At 36.8% G+C, this 23,677-nt stretch overlaps 1 protein-coding gene across 1 annotated transcript in view; it reads left to right on the forward strand.

Moving 5' to 3' along the window:
* The first annotated feature begins 18,533 nt into the window (after positions 1-18,533).
* The window catches only part of LOC138706517 (UDP-glucosyltransferase 2-like), a 35,108-nt gene continuing 29,964 nt past the window's right edge, over positions 18,534-23,677 (forward strand). The window contains exon 1 of the mRNA XM_069835889.1: positions 18,534-18,613. The gene's annotated coding sequence lies outside the window, so the exon portion shown is untranslated. The remainder of the gene's footprint in view (positions 18,614-23,677) is intronic.

Raw genomic sequence — 23,677 nt, forward strand, 5'->3', positions numbered from 1 at the left:
AAAATTTGACCATGGTTAAGTCGGCACTTGACCATCTTCAACGCCAATTTGCGGAGTATCAATCTCGATCACAGTTAAACAAGCGAGTTGATGATGATCAAATTTGATCACTGGTGTGGGACCGATTATCTTGAATTGAACATGGTCAAGTCGAGAAAACCAAAATGGCGGCACGATTTGACGTACTTGATGGAATTGAAAATGAAGTTATGTATCTTGAACACGCAAATCACTGCGGAAATAACAGAATTGGTGTTATTGTAGAAAGAGTAAGTTTGTAGATGAATAATAAAAATGTTTTTTTTTCTCAAAATAGACTAATGTTTTATATATGCTTCTGCTTTGGAAGATCGGGACTTCACTTGAGGACAAAATATTATTTAGGCTTAACTGTCCAATTTTGTTAACATAATAATAAAGTAGTTATTCTATGCCGGTAATAATATAGTAAAACTAAATGATCATTTTGTAGAATGCGAGATTATCACTTATTAGCTATAGATTTGCCGTTTGAAACTATTAGGATCTACATGACGTTTTGGACAATTAGGCTATTTGCGATTGAATTAAGAGAAATTACACGGATACCTTTCTTTCCCTCTTACTCCAAAATTCCAACCTTGTGAACACAAAATAAATGGATAAATTTCAGAACAAGGGTAGACCTACCTACTTTCCTTTCCCTCTTACTCCAAAATTCCAACCTTATGCACACAAAATAAATTGGCACTAAAAACTTCCTTTTCGTATGCATGATGATGCGTATTCGACATACACAGACGAATTGTTTTTTTTTATTATTATTTTAAAATAATTGTTAGCGAGGTATCCGTACACTGAAATTTTCCCAAATAAATTATTGGCACTGAAATGTGTTTTTTCGTAAGCAAGATGATGAGAATTCGACAAACACATACAAATCTGCTCTTTTTAGTAGCCTATTTCAAGATAATTGTCAGTGAGGTATCCGTATACTGAAATTTTCCCAATTATTATCAATAATATGAAATAACCACTGTATAAATTACGTTACAAATTATGTGGAATTATGTAAACATGTATAACTCATGTTGAATTGTGAGGTTAAACCCAACCAGGTAGCCTGCTTTTCTCTTAGAGAACTTCCGTCAGTACTTTTATTCTCTAATATGGATGCAGAATTGCTGACGAGTTCTAAAAGAATTCCCACTTCGAACTGTGAGAAGTTCGGTGCTCTTTTCTTTTTTTCTTCCATGATTATTAAAACTTGTTATTTGAAAACTGCGAGGATGTTTGAAACAGTCCGACAAACAAAAACGAAACGATAATTGACAGAGTGCGTTCGTTCGCTGTTTTATACGCGGTAACCTAGCGCTCAGATGATTCTTCTCAAGCGAGCGTACCGTCAGCTGACGATACGCTCGCACACGGCCAAAGATAGTACAGTAAAATAACATAATAATATGTTACGACGTAAATATTAATCTTGATCACATCACACACAAACAATTATTTTTAAATATGTGCTCATGCTTAACTTACTTTTTTTTTAAAGTCAATAATTGTAATTTAACATGTGTTACACTCATCAATGTCATATAATTTTAAATTATAATCTCAATGTTATTTTCCTGAAAATTTTAACGTAATAGTGATAACTCCATGTATGGTGGGTCCCTATCACCACGGCATGGCGCGTCCTCAGGTTACGGATAGAGGAGACGGCCTCCAGATATGGAGGGTAGCTGCGAATATATTGAATAAGCAGTCGTGGACAGCCGATAAGGGGTGGTCCTCCAGCTTGGGGGTTGGGCGAAGGGCTAACAACCCATCACCGTAAAAAACAGCTTGTTACGAATTCCTACAGTAAGCCTCGGAATAGGACTGATTCTCTGGCACGACCACAGCAAAGGAATAAGGTTTTGAGATTTGGCACTTGGAACGTAACTAGTCTTTATAGAACAGGAGGGGTAACATTAGTAGCAAAAGAACTAGCTAGATATAGAATAGACTTTGTGGGAGTACAAGAGGTTAGGTTAGATGGGAATGGCATATCACAAATAGGAGATTACTTGTTGTATTATGGGGAAGGAAACAATAATCACCAATTAGGAACAAGATTCTTTGTACATAAAAGAATAAAATCAGCAGTAAAAAAGGTCGAATTTATCAGTGACAGGTTATCATATTTAGTACCCAAGGGTAGATGGTGCGACATCATGGTTATAAATGCTCACGCCCCTACAGAAGAGAAAGACGACTATATAAAGGATAGCTTCTATGAAGAATTGGAACATACTTTTGATCAGTTCCCTAGATATCACATGAAAATTTTATTGGGGGATTTCAACGCTAAAGTAGGACGGGAGGAGGTTTTTAGACCAACTATTGGAAAAGAGAGCCTACACGCAATTAGTAGTGACAATGGAGTTAGATTAGTCAACTTTGCCACATCGAAAAATTTAATTGTCAAAAGTACAACATTCCCCCATAAGGATATACATAAATATACTTGGACTTCTCCAGATGGATTGACACACAACCAAATTGATCACATCTTGATAGATAAACGGAGACATACTAGTATAGTAGATATTCGAACTTTCAGGGGTGCAGACTGTAATTCTGACCATTATTTGGTGATTGGAGAATTAAGAGAAAGATTATCAGTAGCCAAGCGAGTAGAGCAACAAGTTAATATTACTAAATTCAATATTTTGAAATTAAAGGACGAGGAAGCTAAGCAAAATTATCAGGTCGAAATTTCGAATAGGTTTGCCACTTTAGAAAGTTCCGACGAAGTTGAGAAAGAATTAGATGTTAATAGCGTGTGGGAAAATATCAGAGATAGTATCAAAATTGCAGCTGAGCAGAGCATAGGTTATTATGAAACTAAGAAAAAGAAACCGTGGTTTGATGAAGATTGTTGCATGGTAGTAGAAAGAAGGAAACAGGCAAAATTGAAATTCTTACAGGATCCAGTTGAGGAGAAGAGAGATAATTATTTCAATGAAAGACGGGAAGCAAGTCGTACACTTAGGAATAAAAAGAGAGGTTACTTGAAGGAAAAACTGAATGAGGTAGAAACAAATAGTAAGAATAAAAACATTCGAGATTTATATAAGGGTATAAAGGAATTTAAGAACGGATATCAGCCAAGGGTAAACGTGATCAAGGATGAGAATGGTGACTTGCTTGCAGACTCTCCATCAATCCTAAACAGATGGAAAAACTATTTTGCGCAACTACTAAATGTACATAGGCCAAATAGAAATGATCGGGACGAAATTGAAATACAAACTGCTGAGCCATTTATACCCGAACCCACGCTTTCAGAAGTCGAAATTGCGATAGAAAATCTGAAAAAGTACAAGTCTCCAGGTATCGATCAGATTCCAGCAGAATTAATACAAGAGGGTGGAAGTGCATTATATAGCGAAATTTATAAACTTGTACTTGCTATTTGGGAAAAGGAAATTGTACCAGATCAATGGAAGGAGTCCATAATTCTACCTATTTTTAAAAAGGGGGACAAAACCAACTTTGGTAACTTTCGAGGAATATCACTTCTGTTGACGTCGTACAAAATTTTGTCCAATATTCTTTTGAGGAGATTAACTCCGTACGTAGATGAAATTATTGGGGATCATCAGTGCGGTTTTCGGCGTAATAGATCGACTATTGATCAGATTTTTTGTATTCGGCAGATAATGGAGAAAAAATGGGAGTATAAGGGTACAGTACATCAGTTATTCATAGATTTCAAAAAGGCATATGACTCGGTTAAGAGGGAAGTATTATATGATATTCTTATTGAATTTGGTATTCCCAAGAAACTAGTTCGATTAATTAAAATGTGTCTCAGTGAAACATACAGCAGAGTCCGTATAGGTCAGTTTCTATCTGATCCTTTTCCAATTCACTGCGGGCTAAAGCAGGGAGATGCACTATCACCTTTACTTTTTAACTTCGCTATAGAATATGCCATTAGGAAAGTTCAGGATAACAGGCAGGGTTTGGAATTGAACGGGCTACATCAGCTTCTTGTCTATGCGGATGACGTGAATATGTTAGGAGAAAATACACAAACGGTTAGGGAAAACACGGAAATTTTACTTGAAGCAAGTAAAGCGATCGGTTTGGAAGTAAATCCCGAAAAGACAAAGTATATGATTATGTCTCGTGACGGGAATATTGTACGAAATGGAAATATAAATATTGGAGATTTATCCTTCGAAGAGGTGGAAAAATTCAAATATCTTGGAGCAACAGTAACAAATATAAATGACACTCGGGAGGAAATTAAACGCAGAATAAATATGGGAAATGCGTGTTATTATTCGGTTGAGAAGCTCTTATCATCCAGTCTGCTCTCCAAAAATCTGAAAGTTAGAATTTATAAAACAGTTATATTACCGGTTCTTCTATATGGCTGTGAAACTTGGACTCTCACTCTGAGAGAGGAACATAGGTTAAGGGTGGTTGAGAATAAGGTGCTTAGGAAAATATTTGGGGCTAAGCGGGATGAAGTTACAGGAGAATGGAGAAAGTTACACAACACAGAACTGCACGCATTGTATTCTTCACCTGACATAATTAGGAACTTGAAATCCAGACGTTTGAGATGGGCAGGGCATGTAGCACGTATGGGCGAATCCAGAAATGCATATAGAGTGTTAGTTGGGAGACCGGAGGGAAAAAGACCTTTAGGGAGGCCGAGACGTAGATGGGAGGATAATATTAAAATGGATTTGAGGGAGGTGGGATATGATGATAGAGACTGGCTTACTCTTGCACAGGATAGGGACCGATGGCGGGCTTATGTGAGGGCGGCAATGAACCTTCGGGTTCCTTAAAAGCCATTTGTAAGTAAGTAAGTAAGTAATAGTGATAACTAGGCTTGTAATGTTGGGAACCGATAGATTGCGTTACGGTGGTTTCAAGCTGACTATCCGTTCACCATCAGTACTCTAGCATATTATATGGTCAGTCTCTACAATATGTTGATCAAGTTAAATATTTAGGAGTTACCGTAGACAACCGTTTACTCTGGACACAACATATCAAATCCACTACTGCTAAGCTACTGCTCGGACCTTTCAAATCTATTCGCTACTCAGATCTCCAGTGCTCAGTTTAAAACAGAAAACAAATCTTTATCGGCAATTAATTCTTCCTATTCTGACTTATGCTTCTCCCGCCTGGTTCTATGCACCTCGGACTACCCTCAAGCCACTCCAAACAGCGCAAAACAGAGCTCTCCGCATCATCCATGCCTGCGATTGGTTCACCACTACTACACAAATCCATGAAGATCTACAGGTCGACTATCTCCACACTCATCTGCTACAAGCTACCAGACAATTCTACCGGAAACTGCACTCCAGCAATAAGCCATTCATCTCATTAGGCAATTATGATTAGGGACGACACTTTGTCCCAGTTCGCCACGAGATTCACTGGTACTGGTGTATAAAGTACCTGTCTTTACTAGTTGATACGAGCAGTCCAGCGACAGCACTCTGGTATAGACCGGCGGAGCAAAAATGCAACGTTTCTACAGGTTACCACTGCCGTAGGCCTATAGCGTGTATGCGCGTAGCATATGCCTTGATTAGTTACATCTTTACAACATTACTTACACATATTTTCAACACCGACGAGTTAGTAAATTACACACAAGTATTTGCAATCGAGTTACGTACATTATTCTGATACAAACTGTAGTCCGTTACAATATACTGTATAACAACGTGCATTTTTAAGTGTGAAAAAGTGAAATTCCTTCTGTTTTCACTAAAAATATGCTTGTGCTGGGAGAAAGTTCGCTCAACATAGCACAATGTTGTACATAGGTGCATTTCAAAAAGATTAACAATAGTTGCACTGTTTACTTTTTCTAGTATTCCTGATGCCAACAAAAATTTCTTTCCTGGTTCAGTGGAGGACATCACTCCTACAATAACTTATCGTCCCACAGCATGCCATGTCTCATCTATAGATACAAATATTTTGTTACTACCTATAGCTGTTCGGATGGATTCAGAGTTTTTTTTATATACAGACGATAAATAGGTTGCACGCATTGATGTTATACTAGGCAGTTTTCTAGATGTGTATTTTTCCATAAACCGCTGAAAATGTGGATAACTGAGCTTGTGTATTGGACTATTCTCCGATATCATCCTCTCGTACAAATCATTATAAAACTCAAAGTTTGTAAACCGAGCAGATGAGAGAAATAACGGCAAACGTTCACTATGCTTTTTCGTTTCACAATGCTTTTGCAAATCTTTACGAACGTTTACCTTCAGTTCTATGTTGCACACTTTACAGCGTATGTTGTCGCCCTCCACACTAAAATACCCACTTCCAAACGCAGTTGCAATTGCATTCAGTTTAGAGCTCTTGTTTGACTACATTGTATTATGTTTACACTACTGCACACAGAGTCACGATCACACCCACCTTGCCATTAAGTGACAACGGCACCAGTAGTACTTAGGAAATGTAGTTAAGCCGCTACAGTGAAAAACAAGCAGGCAGCGGCATAGGTTCGAATCCTAAACAAATCAAACGTACGTACGTTCGTTCTCCGGTGCAGCACACACAGGTTGCCCTTTCCTGTCACAGTGCAGTATCTTCGAACCCATAGCCTCCGTGACGTCAGTACAGGCAAGCAACAACCAACCTAAAATCCGTCCATGCTGGGACAAAGTGTCGTCCCTAATTATGATCCTCGGCACTTCACAAAATTCAGGACACCAAAATCTATAATTATTCCTTAGGCTTTTAGTTTTTGACTAGTTTTTCCTTATTCTCTTTCTGATGGTATCACCACTGAATCTTGATTTAGTGGTTTTCTCCCACTTGTTTTCCTCTCATGTTTTTCAGTTTATATGCGTAGGCAAAAAACCTAGTGGTTTTGACACTACTTCTCTATCAATTATGCATTAAAAAAAACTCTAGCATGCGTAAACAGCAGTGGCGGTTCGTGCCTAAAATTACAAAGGGGTCACTACTTTTATGACGTTACATAGTTTTCCAACAATTTAAACAATATCTAATTTCTGAAAAAAAAAAAAAATAATAATAATAATACAGTTCTTTAACGTAGATAATTGCCTTAAAAAACCTGATGATGATGATGATTATTATTATTAAGCTTAGTATTCCTGCTACCAAAAGACTCAAGTTGCGGGTACATAGTCTGAATAGTAGGTGGAACCCAGGTGATGCAGCAGAGAAAGAGACAAACATGTTCTTACTGCATGTTCGTAGAGTACTGTACATCCAACCTGAAATAAAATAAGAGCAACTACTGACTTTATAATCTAATAACGCAACAGCCCGAAGTTGGCCAGGGCCTACCTGCGTGACAAAACTAAGGCACAGACTGTTTTTTTTAGTTGGTTATTTAACGACGCTGTATCAACTACTAGGTTATTTAGCGTCGATGAGATTGGTGATAGCGAGTTGGTATTTGGAGAGATGAGGCCGAGGATTCGCCATAGATTACCTGGCATTCACCTTACGGTTGGGGAAAACCTCGGAAAAACACCAACTAGGTAATCAGTCCAAGCGGGGATCGAACCCGCGCCCGAGCGCAACTTCAGACCGGCAGACAAGCGGCTTAACCGACTGAGCCACGCCAGTGGCCTTACAGAATATTTATTCAAATTATGTATAAACTTACACTGCATGCTTCAGTCATTCTGTCCATTTTCGCTGTGGACGTTGCAGTGAAGAACAATGTAGGCCTACTGTACATTCATAAGTTGCTGAACTTCAACTTTCTGCGCGTGCCACATAAAACGTTGTGATATTTCGAAAAACTACGTTCAATATCACATGACGTTATTGGTGCATGACAATAGTACAAGAAGATATTTCGTTGGGTTTCATTAACGTATTTCGTATGTCACTGAGCGCTGAAAACCCACTATTTTTTTTAAGAATAGTGCGTAGTTTTGTTTTAACCCGTTCAGTAGCTGGACTGGGTGTTGCCTGATTAATTGAGTCCGATACTTTTTCAACAATGTTGATGCTTTCAGATAGTTGCATACCAGGACGTTCAAGTTGCGTAATCGTTTTTGGCAAGTTTCCAAAATTATTTTTAATGAATTGAAGATTCTCCCATAGTTGGTTTGAAATTAGTGACCGCGCAATTTCAATCGACGATGCCTCTTCACTTCTTAATGCATTAATTACTCTCACTATATCCTGATAGTGTGTTGCATAGTAGACCTAAAAGACAGCTTGTATCCAAGTACACCAGCGAATAGGGATTATAAAGAATGGAACTGAGCGAATTTTCCTGTGTTTTGTTTCTCTGTGTGCCGGCGTTTAGTTCCACTTTCAAGCGCTAGAGGTTAGTGTAATCGAGCATACGCTAAGATAACAATTGAGTATAGGGTAGAGACACAGGATCCAAACATCGCCTACCTTATTGCATAATCCAGTAACGCTTTGCTTCAAATAAATTCAAGTTAACAGCTTTTCCTTATTTCTCAGTGGCAAACTAGTTGTAATAATAATTTTGTTATACTTCATATATAATAAATTATATTATAAAATAATATAATACATTATAAAATTAAGTATCGAATTCGTTTGATTTAATATAATATAATATAATATAATATAATATAGGTATATGGTTTTACTTCTCATAAGAGTTTTGTTTTTCCATTTTCAGTGCTATCAAATCATTGCATATTTTAATTGTTGTTGGGGTCAACGTCTCAACTCTCATTATAAAGGAACTATAGAGTCTAGACATTACAGTTAGTGACGGATTTATTATTTTATGGATCCAATTTATTTTATTTAAGTACATAATGCACCTAGATGTATTAATTATATGTGTTATATTTCCGCTGTGTCGACTGCTAGCTGGTGTGATGTCAGCGCCAACTCTAGGGAGAAAGCAGAATCTCACGCTCTAGCTGGCTTGAAGGTCATTGAAATCAGTTCTGCTACATCAAAGGTACCGACGTGAAGTGTCCATACTTAATTACTTATACGCTGAATACACCGTCTTGTTAGTATTGGCTGAGGGGGCAAAGGGAGTTGAGGTGCCATTTCTCGGAATTTCCTTACTCTGAAAGGAGACTTCTTAAATATTTTTTTAACATTAGGTATGAACTTGTCTACTATGGGAAATGAAGCTCTAATAACTTCCGCTACCCTATGTAGTCCGTGAGCGAGACACGTAACATGAATCATATTTGTGTGCAACGGTTTGAGCGTTTCGGCTGCTTTAATGACGTATGGAGCAGCATCAGTCACAAACAGGAGAACATCGTTGTACTGAATACCTTGAGGCCATATAATATACATAGATTTATGGAAAATATCTTCAATTGTTGCGTGGTTTACATTTTGTAGAGTCTTCCATGTTAACAGAAATTTCTTTCCAGCCCTTTCAGAGACAAAATTCCTACAATTACATTCGCCACAGATCTGCCGGTGCAGTCAGTAGTTTCGTCTATGGATGCCCATTATTTTGTCCCCCATTATGCTTTCCTTAATCTTCTTCATTTTTTCTTCATAAAGTATGGGTACAAAGTGCTGACGGAGTTGGGGCTCACTTGGAATATGTTCCTTCGTGTACTTTTCTAGAAATTCTCTAAAGTGTTTATTGTTCAATTTATTAAGCGATATATTGGCATTGACCGTCATGGCACATGGATCCCTGCAAAACATGGATTTCTTATCGTACTCTCTCTCAGAGTTTGATGGTACTGATTGTTTTGAGTTACGTTCAAACATATTTCTATGCCTTTTTGTATTGTAGTGTCTTTCAATGCTTTGTTTTCTTGTAACTTTTACATCTACTTTGCACAACTTACATGTAATGTTGCCATATTCACACAAATTATTGGCTCCGAACTCCTGAATTAAGTCCCCCAGCCTTTCATTCTTCGAACTTTTTGTCTTCGGCATTTTACCTCGTCACAAATACAAATGTTACGATAAGTAAATAATACGACTTTTTACACTTCACTGGTTTAAAGCACTCACTATGACCGTGTTCAGGCTTCAACACAAACTAGAGTGAGCGTGAGTAAGATGCGGTTCTATGTTGTATCAGATGGGACGTATCCCTGGGCTGTGACGTCAGCTACAATATGAGAGTAGGCAACTATATTCCAGCTTAAGGCTGGTTCACAATAAACCGGGAACGAGAACTAGAACGAGAATTGAAAGTGAAGATTTTTTATTCACAATAAACCAAGAACGGAAATGGCTATGCATATCGATATGTATGATAATAGCGATATGTAAAGTCGATATTACGCAATCGGATGTTATATGTGTACAATAACTGACCAATGATGTTCTCTCATGAGAACAAACCAGCCAACATAAATACAGGTTAACCAATATCAAAATTTATGACACAGAATATTTAAGAATTCAATTCACGTGGTAATATGGTCACATATACACGTTAGCATATATTGAAAGTAATTCTACTGAATTTTCGAGTTAGTTAGAAACCATGCATGAGGAAGAAATTGTCATGGCCTTCCGTGCTACAAAATACACGACGATCAAATAGTTTTATTATGGCAATATAATGAATCTAGTAGACTGTGATCGGAAACGAGAACGGCAAAGTTGAAACTTGGCAACTTCACGTTACCGTTCCCGGGCTCCGGCAAGCTTCTCGTTAATTGTGATTGCTCACATTAAAATATATACATTTTAACAATTTTTTCGTTCTCGTTCTGGTTCTCGTTTCCGGTTTATTGTGAACCAGCCTTAAGCTGGAATATAGTTGCCTACTCTCATTCTGTAGCTGACAATATATACATTTAAACCATTTTTTCGTTCTCGTTCTGGTTCTCGTTTCCGGTTTATTGTGTACCAACCTTTGGACGTAGCTGAAATACTAAGCTTAGTAATGAGGGTTGTAGAAGAAGAGATGTAACAAGAAAAAAAAGCGTTTCTGCCCAATGTTCATGTAATATTTTTTCATCCTCTGTATGAGAGGAATATTCCCCTAAAGTTTTGACATACATTTTAGTTACCCCCTGTGTAAATTACTGAAATATGCATGAAGTGCATTTTCATTCGCATGTTGAGAATATTCTTTCCGTTGCAGCATTTTCCATATTCGTCACATGCAATTTCATATTTTTGTAGTAGGTTATTTTACGACGCTTTATCAATAGCTTAGGTTATTTGGCGTCTGAATGAGATGAAGTTGATAATGTCGGTGAAATGAGTCCGGGGTCCAACACCGAAATTTACCCAGCAATTGCTCTTATTGGGTTGAGGGAAAACCCCGGAAAAAACCTCAAGCAGGTAACTTGCCCTGACCGGGAATCGAACCCGGGCCACCTGGTTTCGCGGCTAGACGCGCTAACCGTTACTCCACAAGTGTGGACAATTTCATATTTTGATTTGGACTTCTCTGGCAGTAACTTGGATATGGTTTTTAAAGCTTGCTCTTCAATATGTGAAGGAAAACTTTCACAATCACTCATCTTAAAACTTACAAATTATAAATTACAAATTTGCAGTAAAAACAAACTTTTGTTTATAGTAACACTGTAATTGTGTATTTATAGCGTCACAATACATTATGTCAACTGCTATCTAGATAGCTTCAATTTTCTGCTTCTCACAAAAAGTAAATAAGTAAATAAATATTTAAACGTCAAATTATTTTTGCTCACTTTTTTATTTTTGAACGGGTGTATATAATAGTAATTTATGATACAAGTTTGTGAAATGGGTAGTATTTTGACCGGAGTGTACGTTTGAGAAACGAGGTTTGCCGAGTTTCTCAAATACACTATTGACAAAATGCAACTTCAAGAATGTGTACCAAACACTGTTTTTCTCTTCAATAGCCTCAAATTATTACTTCACGTACACTATGCTTACTTCACGCACTGGTGTTGAAAAGGCTCACTTCACACACTGCTAACAGTGCGTGAAATTACACTTAACGCACTATCGTAGAAAAAATATTGTACAATACATGTGTGATAACGACCTATTAATAGGCCTGCATTTCTGTGGTTACACGAATATGTTAATAATAGTGTTGTGGGATTTAATCGATTAATCGATCAATTTCTGTTGTAAGATTAATCGATCAAAAATATTTAATCGAATAATCGAGTCGATTAAAATTAATCGGTTGTAGTTTATATTAATTATTTTGTTAATACAAACTCATACTAAAAATTCCGACAATATTTCTCTCTCGGAAATTGCTTACTTAAAAGCACAATAGTACTGTTATTTTCTAACTGTAAACCAGGTAGCGTAGGGAAAATCTTTGCACTAACACTTCAGAAAGAGATGGAGATATAAGGATAGTGACCTAGTCTGCCTCTATTGAAAGTTAAAACACAATGCGAAACCCTTATTAAGTTTTATGGTTTTCCAAGAAAATTTCCACCTTGTTGTCAGCTAATCTTCCTAACATATGAAATACATACTTTTCTGGGATTCGTCTCTCTCATTCCTTATAAAATAGCCATGTCTGCACTGTGTGCAAGTGAGAGCGTAGCTACCTTCTTCTCTTTCTAAAATTTGGTAATTCGATTACAATAGGGCCAGTCTTCTGTTTCGACAGCTTTAATTTTGCAGTTGCAGTTTCTTTACTGATTTCGTATATGAAGATTGTATGTTTAGTTTGATAAAGAAAAAAAAATCAGTTTTCTGTGGTTTGTGAAAAGTGTAAACTCCATTATGTCATATGAGAATTTGAGAGGTAAACTCGGTGAAACGTTTGGATTTACATTGAACGATCATGGAGAAGTGCTTGACAGAAAAAAAGTTTTTTAGTGTTTAGTCATGCAGGAAACATTGTTACTAAACGTAGAGCGGCACTTAATTCGGAGCATGTGAATACACTCACATGTTTAAAATCATGGATGAAGCAGTATTAACTAGGTGAGTCTTCATAGTTTTTGTTATTTATGTTTGTCTGAAAAATTCCCTGTGAAATTGACACAATAAATTATAAGCCTCATAATAAATATGTTAGTAAGTAATGAAAATATTTGTTTTGTAATATAACGACACAATATATAGAGATATACAACATTAATTTAATACTTATGCTTATCACCGAACACAAGTTAAATTTAACAATAATTGTGTATTACAATATTAAAACATTTTTTCAACTCGATCAAAACTCGATTAATCTATCGATTCATCGATTAACTTCAAATAATTAATCGATTAAATATTTTCATCGATCAACAGCACTAATAATTAATAATGCTTTTATCCCACTTGTATCGTAAATATCTACTATCGCACTACTTACTTACACTAAATTCTTTTGCCTGGCACTTATGCTACCCACTTAGGAACGACATACATACTCGGTTCAAAAAGATTCCAGAATAACTTTTTCGGCGAAATGAATAATTTAGTGTGGTATATCTCTGTTTCTGGTGTGCTCTGGAGTGAACAAGGCTCTGAAATCAGCTACAAGGGTCGGTCTGGTTTTTTTTTTGCCACTACTGTACAGTCTTAGAAAAAGTTTTGTTGCACAGCTACTTTATAAGTCCCAGAGAGGAGGCACTGCGCATGATCAGACATACAACGAAACAAAACTAATTTTATTACCTCAACTAGTCGGTTTCTTGTAAACCAAGTCGCTCGTCCTCTGATCATATGCACTGCCCCCTTCCTGGGACTTACAATGTGTCTGTAAGACAAAACTTTTTTTCTAAGACTGTACATCTACTATCAGGCACTACATCTCATTTGACAATATGTGTCAGAGGAAGAACAATAAATTCTTAGTATAAATCTGAAGTCTGACTAGCGTAATATGTTATTAGTCATTATGTCATTAGGAAAGAAGAAAATATATTTTATCAGAAAGAAAGACAATTTTTTCATTTGAAACGCTTAAAATATTACAGTCATCCATCGTAATGTATAGAAAGTCGTAAAGCACGCTCTCATAATTTATTTTCTTTTAAGTTTGTACTGGCATTTGAAGGGTACACGGGAGAAACGATCAAGGTCCACCAAAAATTGAAATTGAGTTAATAATGCTATCTTATAGTGGAAAGGAAGTACTATCATTTGGTCTAGCTAGTAATGAGGAATAATCGTTCTTGACATTCCACTACGTCAATTTCTATTAAATACACACATAACAAAGTATTAAGTGCTTAAACTTTAAAATTCGTTTTTCTCGAAACTTTCTAAAATGGACCTTGATCGTTAATCCCGTGTACCCTTCATTTATATCTAACTTATTATTTTTTTGTTAATTCCAAACTTGAATTAAATCCGAAGTATTTTTTTTATTTTAATTGGTTATTTAACGACGCTGTATCAACTACTAGGTTATTCAGCGTCGATGAGATTGATCATAGCGAGATGATATTTGGCGAGATGAGGCCGAGGATTCGCCATAGATTACCTTGTATTCACATTATGGTTGGGGAAAACCTCGGAAAAAACCCAACCAGGTAATCAGCTCAAGCGGGGATCGAACCCGCGCCCGAACGCAACTTCAGACCGGCAGGCAAGCGCCTTAACCGACTGAGCTACGCCTATTCATTAAAGTTCAGGTGTTCCACCAATCAGAAAATACCATTGTAGCAATATGAAAGCGCAAGTATCGATTATTCTCGGATATGCAATCGAAAGACAACTAGTTCTGTTACTATAATAATTAGCGTTAATTGTAAATAATATTCAAATAAATTCAATTTGTCATCTCGTTTTTCAATGTCTAATTCAATTTCAACGTTATATCAAGATTAATGAAAGAGAGATTACTTAAAGGAAAAACTGAATGAGGTAGAAACAAATAGTAAGAATAAAAACATTCGAGATTTATAGAAGGGTATAAAGGAATTTAAAAACGGATATCAGGCAAGGGTAAACGTGATTAAGGATGAGAATGGTGACTTGCTTGCAGACTCTCATTCAATCTTGAACAGATGAAAAAACTATTTTGGGCAACTACTAAATATACATAGGCCAAATAGAAATGATCGGGACGAAATTCAAATACAAACTGCTGAGCCATTTATACCGGAATCCACACTTTCTGAAGTCGAAATTGCAATAGAAAATCTGAAAAAGTACAAATCTCCAGGTATTGATCAAATTCCAGCAGAATTAATGCAAGAGGGTGGAAGCGCATTATCTAGCGAAATTTATAAACTTGTGCTTGCAATTTGGGAACAGGAAATTGTACCAGAACAATGGAAGGAGTCCATAATCGTACCTATTTTTAAGAAGGGGGACAAGACTAACTGTAGTAACTTTCGAGGAATATCACTTTTGTTGACATCGTATAAAATTTTGTCGAATATCCTTTTGAGAAGATTAACTCCATATTTAGATGAAATTATTGGGGATCATCAGTGTGGTTTTAGGCGTAATAGATCGACTATTGATCAGATTTTTTGTATTCGACAGATATTGGAGAAAAAATGGGAGTATAAGTGTACAGTACATCAGTTATTCATAGATTTCAAAAAGGCGTATGACTCAGTTAAGAGAGAAGTTTTATATGATATTCTTATTGAATTTGGTATTCCCAAGAAACTAGTTCGATTAATTAAAATGTGTCTTAGTGAATCTTACAGCAGAGTCCGTATAGGCCAGTTTCTATCTGATGCTTTTCCAATTCACTGCGGGCTGAAGCTGGGAGATGCATTGTCACCTCTACTTTTTTACTTTGCTCTAGAATATGCCATTAGGAAAGTTCAGGATAACACAGAGGGTTTGACCTTGAACGGGTTACATCAGCTTCTTGTCTATGCGGATGACGTGAATATGTTAGGAGAAAATCCACAAATGATAAGGGAAAACACGGAAATTCTACTTGAAGCAAGTAAAGCGATAGGGTTGGAAGTAAATCCCGAAAAGACAAAGTATATGATTATGTCTCGTGACCAGAATATTGTACGAAATGGAAATATAAAAATTGGAGATTTATCCTTCGAAGAGGTAGAAAAATTCAAATATCTTGGAGCAACAGTAACAAATATAAATTACACGCAGGAGGAAATTAAACGCAGAATAAATATGGGAAATGCCTGTTATTATTCGGTTGAGAAGCTTTTGTCAGCTAGTCTGCTGTCAAAAAATCTGAAAGTTAGAATTTATAAAACAGTTATATTACCGGTTGTTCTATATGGTTGTGAAACTTGGACTCTCACTTTGAAAGAAGAACATATGTTAAGGGTGTTTGAGAATAAGGTTCTTAGGAAAATATTTGGGGCTAAGAGGGATGAAGTTACAGGAGAATGGAGAAAGTTACACAACGCAGAGCTGCACGCATTGTATTCTTCGCCTGACATAATTAGGAACTTTAAATCCAGACGCTTGAGATGGGCAGGGCATGTAGCCCGTATGGGCGAATCTAGAAATGCATATAGAGTGTTAGTTGGGAGGCCGGAGGGAAAAAGACCTTTGGGGAGGCCGAGACGTAGATGGGAAGATAATATTAAAATGGATTTGAGGGAGGTGGGATATGATGGTAGAGACTGGATTAATCTTGCTCAGGATAGGGATCAATGGCGGGCTTATGTGAGTGCGGCAATGAACCTCCGGATTTCTTAAATGCCTATAAGTAAGTAAGTATCAAGATTAATGTTTGTTTTACTCTCTAGATTATATCAAGGTCAATGTCGACATTTGTTTCTCGGAAAAAATCTATATTTTCACTTCTGCGCACATCTCACAATTTACGAGGTATTGCACAAGGTCAGTTCCGCTCCTCAGTCAGATAAGAATAACATGAATACTTATGAATAATTTCAAGTTAGAAATGTGGTCGAGCATAAAAGGTCGTATGAAACTTGACTATAATGGTAATTAAGACGCTCGTATGTAAATTATGAAACTCGCGCTCATTTCATAAACATACCCGCGTCTTAATTACTATCATTATAGGCTCGATGCATAATGTACTATTAACGGTCTTACTAATAAAAAAACTATCCCTGTGCCTTTATACAAAATTGATAACTTCTCTCCTATCTAACAGATTTTTATGAAACTTTGTACAGAAGTTACAAGTGGAATATATTTTTGTCTACAAAGTCTGATTATGTTTTATAAGAGGAATTGACCCTTTATAGTGAAATTAATAACTTCTCTCCTATATAATATATTTATATTTTTTATGAAGCTCTGTACAACAATTAGGCCTACAGATAGCATACAGATGTAATCAGAAGTTATTTCCTCTTATGGAACTGTAAATATAGTTTGTACACAAAAACATATTCTACCTGTAATTTCCGTACAATGTTTCATAAAATTCTGTTATATAGGAGACAAGTTATTATTTTAGTCTAAAACCCCCACTTATAAAAGGGTAGTTCCTCGTACACAAACGTAGCCAGAGTTTGTACACAAAAAATATGTGCTATTCATAAGGTCTGTACAAAGTTTCATATCGATCAGTTGGAATGCAGAGAAGTTATTAATTTTGTCCAGCTATAGTCCCGTCGCTCTAATTTCCGGCAGCCAATCACGTTGCAGGTCGGCTACATTTAAACGTGTGCGTCTTGTGATTCGCTGATGAAGACATTATGCATTTCCTTAGGCTCGATAAATACTTAATATAATCGCCCGCCATTTTGGCTCTTTCGTTGGCGTTCGCAGAAAACACACGAGGACGTTATTTGCCGCACAAATTTTTCCTGAATTACAGTGCATTTGATTTATTATCATAGGAGCTACGACATGATGATGTTTAACGGTACGGCAAATAGATTTCTCGTCTGGTAGCTCGGCAACGAAAGAACAAAAATGGCGAACGATACTACCTACATAGACTTTATAGAGCCTTCACTTCCTAAGACGTAAGCAAAGAGGAGGAGTCACGCCGGGAATAACAGCGTCGCGACTATAGATCTTCGTTATTGCACACTGTGAGACGTAGCTCAGTCGGCTAAGGCGCTTGCCTGCCGATCCAGAGTTGCGCTCGGGCGCAGTTTTAATCCCGCTTGGGCTAATTAGCCTACCTGTTTTGGTTTTTTCCGAAGTTCTCCCCAACTGTAAGGCGCATATCAGGTAATCTATAGCGAAACCTCGGCCTTATCTCCCCAAATACTATCTCGCTATCACCACTCCCATCGAACGCTAAATAACATAGCAATTGATACAGCGTCGTTAAGTAACCAATAAAAAACTTCATTCCGCCACTGGCGAAGTCTGCGTTTGTGTGAGACAAGTGGCCAACAGGCTTGGAGCTCTCGTATTCAGTTTTTCACAGCCCCAACTCTCTTGCAAGGACGTGTTTTCGCGTACTACCTATAAAGTTTCTCCTCCCTTTCCCCTCTTTCAATTCAATTCTCGTGATCCTCTCCTCAATGCTGCGTGGCGGGTGGCCGCATAGCTGTATTGGTGTTGGGCTTCATACTGGCCATCTATACGTCTGTATGAAATGACTAACGTATCCGTAAATGGAATAGTAACCGTGACCAACGTGTAGATATCTTCAGTCCATTCTGCTTAAAGAATGACACGTCACTCAGTACTGATAATACCTATAAAACGCTATCTTCCCGCATAAGCTATAAAGTTCTGTAAACTGGACGGGCTTCGTAAGAGCTTCTCTTCACACATTGTATTGAAGCATTTATTACATATCAAATACGAAACTGAAGTAAGTAAATTTACATATACAAATAAAATAACGCCACTTTTTCTAATATAACGTACATTTGTACTAGTTTTTAATAGTTTTCATTTACTTATAATGATATTCATTCATTATTTCTACATGATTTTTTTAATTTCATGCATGAAAAATTACCTATCTTTAAGAAGGGGGACAAGACCAAATGTAGTAACTTTCAGGAATATCACTTTTGTTGACGTCGTACAAAATTTTGTCCAATATTCTTTTGAGAAGATTAACTCCATATGTAGGTGAAATTATTGGGGATCATCAATGTGGTTTTAGGCGTAATAGATCAACTATTGACCAGATATTTTGTATTCGACAAATAATGGAGAAAAAATGGGAGTATAAGGGTACAGTGCATCAGTTATTCATCGATTTCAAAAAGGCATATGACTCGGTTAAAAGAGAAGTTTTATAGGCTATGATATTCTTATTGAATTTGGTATTCCCAAGAAACTAGTTTGATTAATTAAAATGTGTCTCAGTGAAACGTACAGCAGAGTTCGTATAGGTCAGTTTCTGTCAGATGCGTTTCCAATTCACTGCGGGCTAAAGCAGGGAGATGCACTATCACCTTTACTTTTTAACTTTGCTCTAGAGTATGCCATTAGGAAAGTCCAGGATAACAGAGAGGGTTTGGAATTGAACGGATTACATCAGCTGCTTGTCTATGCGGATGACGTGAATATGTTAGGAGAAAATCCACAAATGATTAGGGAAAATACGGGAATTTTACTAGAAGCAAGTAAAGAGATAGGTTTGGAAGTAAATCCCGAAAAGACAAAGTATATGATTATGTCTCGTGACGAGAATATTGTACGAAATGGAAATATAAAAATTGGAAATTTATCTTTTGAAGAGGTGGAGAAGTTCAAATATCTTGGAGCAACAGTAACAAATATAAATGATACTCGGGAGGAAATTAAACACAGAATAAATATGGGAAATGCCTATTATTATTCTGTTGAGAAGATTTTATCATCTAGTCTGCTGTCAAAAAATCTGAAAGTTAGAATTTATAAAACAGTTATATTACCGGTTGTTCCTTATGGTTGTTAAACTTAGACTATCACTTTGAGAGAGGAACATAGGTTAAGGGTGTTTGAGAATAAGGTGCTTAGGAAAATATTTGGGGCTAAGAGGGATGAAGTTACAGGAGAACGGAGAAAGTTGCACAACACAGAACTGCACGCATTGTATTCTTCACCTGACATAATTATGAACATTAAATCCAGATGTTTGAGATGGGCAGGGCATGTAGCACATATGGGGGAATCCAGAAATGCATATAGAGTGTTAGTTGGGAGGCCGGAGGGAAAAAGACCTTTGGGGAGGCCGAGACGTAGATGGGAAGATAATATTAAAATGGATTTGAGGGAGGTGAGATATGATGATAGAGACTGGATTAATCTTGCTCAGGATAGGGACCAATGGCGGGCTTATGTGAGGGCGGCAATGAACCTCCGGGTTCCTTAAAAGCCAGTTACTTAGTAAGTATGCATGAAAAATTAGGTCGTCGATCACCAGTAAAATTAGAATGTGGAATATTGTTAGGGTTGTCAACCGCTCAGGTTTCGAATGGACAGTCCAGGAAAAGAACTTTTGGTCCAAGCGACATTTTGATCCTTCCCTGGGTGCCGAAATGTTCAGGAATTGAGATATCGTCCTGTGTGGACGAGCTGGATAAAGATGAACTATACGATGAACCCTGTATGTATCTTAAGAAGTGCGTACGAACATATTAGTTCTGATGAACAGCCTGTGGACAAAACGTGGAGTTCATTTCTTCAGAAATCGCCAACATGCTTCGTAAATCCAGTATGTAATGCCTTCTGAGAAAGAATTTTCAGTTCAGCCGATCACATCTTGACAGATAACAGAAACTGTCTGAAGATATCAAGACAGAAGTATGAGTAAATGTTAATTTTGGAGTGCCATGTCCTGAAATTGTCCAGTTTCATGACAATCCTAGAGTTATTGCTGCAGCAAAAAGTGAAAAACAAATAAAGGTTTAAGAGAGACTGATGATGATTTGTCATCCGAAAGTCAATACTACCAGTGTTACAAATTTCCATTCTCTTGTGTTGTTGTCTTCACTGGGGGCTATTAAATATTACAAATGATAATCAGTATTACAGACCCAGAAACAAAATTTGGGCCACCTGAATGTTTCAAATGCCAGTTATAACCAGGCTTCGAGACTTTGGACCCGATACAATAAGTTTACTGTGCATGTACTACTGGGTGTTCAGTTCAAAGTGTGTCATGGCTCGCTGTATGTCGTCATGTGGCTAGTCGATGAGCCTAGAGAATTCAATCTTCCTACACTTCCGCAGAGGTGTATTACTTATCTGCCAGAGAAGTTGCCTAGCAAGTACGGCGTTCATTCAGAACAGTACTTACCGATACGTACGGCAACGCCGGTAGTGGCAGGAATGTGAACTGTTTCGAAACATGTACTGAGGTGAGTTTTTTCTTACTGTCGGGATATGGGGAGAGGGTTAAGACGATTATTTACGTATTTGTTGACATTAACTTCGACGGTCAACATGGACACGGAGCATTTGATTTGTGGAATGTTGCCGTACGCAACCGATGATAACGACTTGGCCGCGCAAAACACAGTTCGAAAGAAGTTATGGTAGCACACAGACCGTACAGACCGCCATCTGTTGCTACGACGTTCAAGTTATACCGTACACGTTCTCAAGTTCAGATTGAACGCCTTGATTAGTAGGCAACTTCTCTGACACCTAAGCTGAAACTCGCTTCAAATCGCTGACTCATCAACGGTGACGTCATGACACACTTTGAAATGAACACCCAGTATAGGTTGTTGACTCGCTGCAGGTAGTGAAAGGCAGAGATGTATTGAGGTAATAACGTTGCTATTTAGAGTAGAGTACGGTAGTATGGGGAAACACACATATGTACACTCTGAAAGTAAATACACATTACACAATGACAATGTCAAGAGAATATGAAAAGCATTTATTCTCCTGAATTTTATGAGCATTTGTGTTTAATTATACACAGTGTTAATGGTGGAAATAAACATGCAGCAATTTTAATTTCTTCATTTATCCTATTGATCGTAATTAAGAAGTGCAGTTACAGTACCGAATTGCAATGTACAACAAGATACATTTTCAGTGTCTCAAACGTAAACCTTTTTCGGTTATCTGCCAAACACAGTTTGTACTATGGTACTCTACGTCGCATGACGTGATAGGAGCAAAAAAAAAAACAACATCATTGCAGTCTCTAAGAGACAGTCCTTTATTCTCGGGTGACTCTATGTCTAATAATTTGCTGTTTATATTACACAATGTTCCATATCCGTTATTTTACATAAAATTGATTTCCACTTCTGTTTTACACATTCAATAACCCGTGTACTTGGTGTCTCATTAAATCTCTCTGTGTCATTTCCTCAATTAATTTGAGGGCTTCCGGCATCTCTTGCTCTGACTTTTCTAACCGTGTAATAGTTTCAGACACAGTTTGAAAATAGGTTTGTATGGAAACCAAATTATTCGCTTTCCTTTGCGTATTTGTTAGCATTCATTCTACAGTACCAAGAGGAGTAGAATATTCTACTCCTCTTGTACAGTACCCCCACCCGCTGTACGCTTTACCACTATACTCAGTACGCCGTTATGAGGATTTCCCACTGAACTGCTCTATTGGGTCCGAAGTCTCGAAGCCTGGTTATAACATACTACGCATGCTCAGTGCAATTCAGGTGGCCCAAATTTTGTTTCTGGTTCTGTACATTTTTTTCATTATTTCATGTCAGTATTTCCTTGTAGGCCTAAATGTAAAATTCGAATTGGGTCCAGGAATCAGCCAATAGAAAGTTAACATCCCTAAATATTGTAGGCAGAAATTCTATGCGGATTAGTAGAAAGAATATAACAAATTAGAGTAAAATCTAATAATAAACTGAAAAACATTAATAATATGAAAACATGTTAAATTGTCATTGTTTAGTCAACTGTTCGAAGACAGGTCTGAACCTCACAAGTGATAATACCATATGATACAATATAATATTGTGTTATTTATTCAGTCATATGACAAATCAATTTTACAAAAACTAATGACACTTATCCATATATGTAGTCATTATGTTCTATACAATGAAAATTACGAACGTTTTCGCCCTTCGGGCATCATCAGGGTCTTTGTATAATATCTTATATCTGGTCTCTGTGGTAAAATACAATGATGAATTAATGAAAATGAACTGTTTAAAATTAACTTATGATGTGTCTAAAAATAGTGTACAGACTTAATATGCGTAAAATTACAAACTGTAACTGTATTGCGATGATACATAAAATTGTGAAACTGTTAGTAATGTTCCTCATTTAAACTTCATAATACTGTTGTATATATGTCGATCTTGTTTCAATGGTTTGACTTGGACGGTGAATTGCATCTGAAATATATATTATAGATATAGTAGAAGAAGAGAAACTACAAACGTGAAAATGATGGTCAAATTAATTGTCAGCTGTTTTGTGATTTTTCATTGCGAATTTCTGTGAAGTAGTGGCACCAAAAAAGGCACCACTCATAAGACACCTGGGCCAGAAGGTAGTGTGGCCAGTTCCTTTCCCCCTCTAAATTGTTATAATATTTGCAATTATTATTTGAACTGAGGCAAATGAAATATTCAACTCAAACTTTCTGTGCAGACTTTAATCAGAACAGCATATTGGCTATTTAAGTAAATATAAAATTACCCACAGTGGTGTTCCCAAAATGTTTTATAACTGCGATCCAAATTCTATATCAAATATTTGACATACTGGCTTTAACAATTATGAATGTTTTTATTAAACATGACTACACAAGCAGATATGTATTACGTGTTGTTTTAACTTTCCAGTTGCTTATCTCGTAAATAACACGGTTGTAAAACTACAATGTTGCATAAACGTTTATTCGTTTGAAGGAAAAAATGGCATTAGTTATTTCTGATTTATTAGAGGCAATGAAGATCATTTAAGATTAATTGAATGAATGAATGTATAT

The sequence above is a fragment of the Periplaneta americana genome, chromosome 9 (genome assembly GCF_040183065.1).
Source record: "Periplaneta americana isolate PAMFEO1 chromosome 9, P.americana_PAMFEO1_priV1, whole genome shotgun sequence".
In the NCBI taxonomy this organism is placed as follows: Eukaryota; Metazoa; Arthropoda; class Insecta; order Blattodea; family Blattidae; genus Periplaneta; species Periplaneta americana.